We start from the raw sequence: 3814 nt of genomic DNA on the forward strand, positions 1-3814 counted from the left end.
CATGAAGGCAAATTTTCTCTCTTGTTTGTTCGTTTGTTTATCTGAAAATCAACAAATGGTTATAGAATGCCTACTATGTGCCAGGGACTTCTGGTCACAGCCTCAAACAAAAGAGATTTTTCTGTATTCTATTCTTCTGTACCTTACCATAAGTAAGAGCATTACATAGGTAAGAAAACAGTTAAATAATAAGATAATTTCACAGAATCATAACTTTGGGCCTGGTGTGGTGGCTCATGCTTGTAATCCCAGCACTTTGGGAGACCAAAATGGGAGGATCACTTGAGCCCAGGAGTTCAAGACAAGCCCTAGCAACATAGTGAGACCACTCCCCCCAGCCCCAAAAAAAAAGGAAAAATTAGCCAAGAATGGTGGTGCACACCTGTAGCCCCACTTACTCTGGAGGCTGAGGTGGGAGGATTGCTTGAGCCTGGGAGGTAAAGGTTATGAGCCCAGAAGGTGAAGATGAAGGTTATTGCTTGAGCCCTGGTGGTGAAGCTAAGATGGTGCCACTGCACTCCAGTCTGGGCAACAGAGCAACACCCTGTCTCAAAAAAAATAAAATAAAATAAAAGCTAAATTTTATGAAAAAATTATACAAAATAAATTCTATGAAAAGAATTATGCAGAGCAGTCTGACACAAAAGGTGGCTGGGATTTGCTGGCCTATGTCATTCACATCCCCTTGTCCCTTGCAGTTTCTAGAGTACATGCCAGAAGGTGAGATGCTTGTTTCCCCATCCTCCCTTACTGCTAAGGGAGTAGCAACCTGACACAAATCCATGGCTCCAAACAAAATACCCTGAGGAACACTTTCCTGCCCAATAAAATGCAGAGCCAGAGCCACATAAGAAAAGACTTTGATCCTTTAAACTCTCCCTTCTCCTTGTTTGAAACAAAGACATAATGCCCAGAGGCACAGCAGCTATCTTGCAATCATGGAGTGATCATCACATGGAAGAATGTCATGATGTTAATGACTACCGCAGAGTAGGAAGCAAGAAGGAGCCTGCATCCCTGCTGTCACCATTGAGCCCTGCAGAGCCTTCACCTAACTACCCTGGACATCTTCATCTGTGTGAGACAAATAAAGCTCCATCCATTTAGGCCTTTGTTAAGTTTGTTCTTATTTGGAGCCAAACACTTTACTAACTACTAGAAAGACATACAGCTGTGGGTCAGAAGCCAATTTAGGCCAGACATGGTGCCTCACGCCTGTGATCCCAGCACTTTGGGGGTCCGAGGTGGGCAGATCATGAAGTCAGGAGTTCGAGACCAGCCTGGCCAACATAGTGAAACCCCACCTCTACTAAAAATACAAAAATTAGCTGGGCATTGTGACACGCGCCTGTAATCCCAGCTACTCAGGAGGCTGAGGCAGAAGAATAGCTTGAACCTGGGAGGCGGAGGTTGCAGTGAGCCGAGACCACGCCATTGCACTCCCGCCTGGGTGACAGAGCTAGCCTCTATCTCAAGAAAAAAAAGCTAAAGCTAGTTTAACCATGTGGTTGTGGAAGTCTTCTCTGAGGAGATGACATTTTAGTTGAGACCTAAATGATAAAAAGGAGCCAGCCATGTAAAGATCTGGGGAAAAGAATTCCAGGCAGAAAGAATAGCAAGTGCAAAGGCCCTTAGACAGAACTAGGTCAGCCATGTTTAAGGAACAGAGAAGATGTGCCTGAAGCACCATGAATGAGGGGGATTTCAACCATGGTGGAGGCCCCAGAGGGTGGGGGCTAGACCTTGGGTAACCCTCTACGCCTACCCAAAACTCCGAATTTTATTTTAATACCAAGGAGCAGATTTGAGATAGATGGATTTGAGATATGTTTTGGCAGTAAACCCTTCAACAGGACTCATTGATGGAGCAAATGTAGAATAAGGGAAATACAGGTGACTCCTAGATCTTTGTTCTGAACAGCTATGTGGAAGATGGAGCCATTGCATGAGTGGGGAAGAATGTAGGAGGTCCGGGTTGGGAAAAAGGAGGGAATGCTGAACCAATTGTATTTTATGTGACATTTGAGATGCCCATTACAATTGCAAGTGGCAGTGTCATATAGGAAGCTGGATACATGAATCTGAAGCTCCAGGGAGAAATGAGGGCTAGAGACAAACATTTGGAACTATCCACATACTGATGCCATTTAAGTCATGGGTCTGGATGTGATTTCCTGGCCGGAGAATATAGAGAAAGAAATTGAGGCCAGGTGCAGTGGCTCACGCCTATAATCCCAGCACTTTGGGAGGCTGAGTGGGGAGGACTGCTTGAAGCCAGGAGCTGGAGACCAGCCTGGGCAACACAGTGAGATGCTATCTCTACAAAAAAATAAAAATAATTAGCTGGGTGTGGTGGTGCATACTGTGGTCCCAGCTACTCCGGAAAGTGAGACCGGAGGAGAGCTTGAGCCCAGGAGTTCAAGGCTGCAATGAGCCATGATCATACCACTACCTTTCAGCCCAGGAGACAGAGCAAGAACCTGTCTCAAAAAAAAAAAAAAAAGTTGAGGCCTGTGATACTTCAACATTTAAACTTAGAATGGAGGTGACAGAACCAGCAAAGGGGACAAAGAAGGAGCATCCAGAGAAGTGAAACAAAATCAGGGAGCTTTGAGAAGAAGCTTTAACAAAGAGGGAGTGATTGGCTCTGTTGAATGATGCTACAAGGTTCAAAAAAAATGAAACAGGAAAGAGCTGTTGGATTGAACTTGTTGGGTGTGTTTGGTTATCTTGCTAAGAGCAGTTTCAGAAGAGAGGAGAAGCAGAAGTCTCATTTTTGTGGGATCAAGACCAAATGGGAGATGAGGAAAGGAAGTACAGACATCTCTTCAGTACAGAGTAATTTCGCTGTGAAGGGAAGCAAGAAAAATGGGACAGCAGCTGCGGGGTGTTTGGGTTAATAGAGGATTTGGGAAGAGTTTTTAGTTAGAGGACAGATCCCACAGCACTTGTCTGCACAGTAATATAAGTTGTGCAGAGTGAAGCGGAGGGTTTGATATTTATTGAGCTCCTACTGCATATTAGACACTTTACAAATTCCCATTAATTCCTCTCAACAAGCCTGAGAGGTGGGAATTTTTATCCTCTTTATAGAAATGAAGGAGGCCATATAATATATTGGTTAGTACTTCAGGTTTGAGTACAACAAAGTCAGAGCTCACCGCTTGTTAATTGTGTGAGCTTGACCAGTTACTTAACTCTCTTTGCCTCACTTTCTTCATCTGAAAACTGGGAATAAAAACAGTACTTACCTCACATGATTGTTGTGAGGATTAAATAAAATAATCCATCTAAAACAGGTAGCGCAAGGCCTCACATATAGTAATTGCTCAATAAATATTAGTTCTTTTTTAGGGATGAGGAAAGAGAACCTCAGAGATTATGTCCATTTATTTAACAAATATGTTGAGCTTCTACTTTTTGCTAAGTACTATGTGAGGCCAGAGAGTACAGCAATGAAAAAATAAATATCCTTGTCTTCATAGAACTTAGAATCCATAATAATCATGCTCATGGTAATAACAATAAGAGTAAAACCAACAATACTAACATGTACTGACTATGTGCCAGAACACAAAGGTTTAATCGTTTTGAGCAACAAAAGCAGAATCTGTGTTGCTCCATTTTGTCTTTTTATTATGTCATCCTTCCCAGGGGTATCATTTTGCCAGCAGAAGGAAACCCAAGTCTAACGAAATAATCCTCTTGTATGAGGATGTGTGATTGAAAGGAAAACATTAGAGTTGATGAATAACCTCTCTTGCTTTCTCCACTATTTCCCCAAGATCGTATGGGAAACAGATTTTAGGGATTA

General features: G+C 42.8%; 1 long non-coding RNA gene across 1 annotated transcript in view; it reads right to left on the minus strand.

Moving 5' to 3' along the window:
- LOC105545997 overlaps nt 1-3814 on the minus strand; it is a 116786-nt gene that overhangs the window by 32105 nt on the left and 80867 nt on the right. The gene's annotated exons all lie outside the window — the stretch shown is intronic.

Source organism: Mandrillus leucophaeus, unplaced genomic scaffold (genome assembly GCF_000951045.1).
Source record: "Mandrillus leucophaeus isolate KB7577 unplaced genomic scaffold, Mleu.le_1.0 Scaffold346, whole genome shotgun sequence".
Lineage (NCBI taxonomy): Eukaryota > Metazoa > Chordata > Mammalia > Primates > Cercopithecidae > Mandrillus > Mandrillus leucophaeus.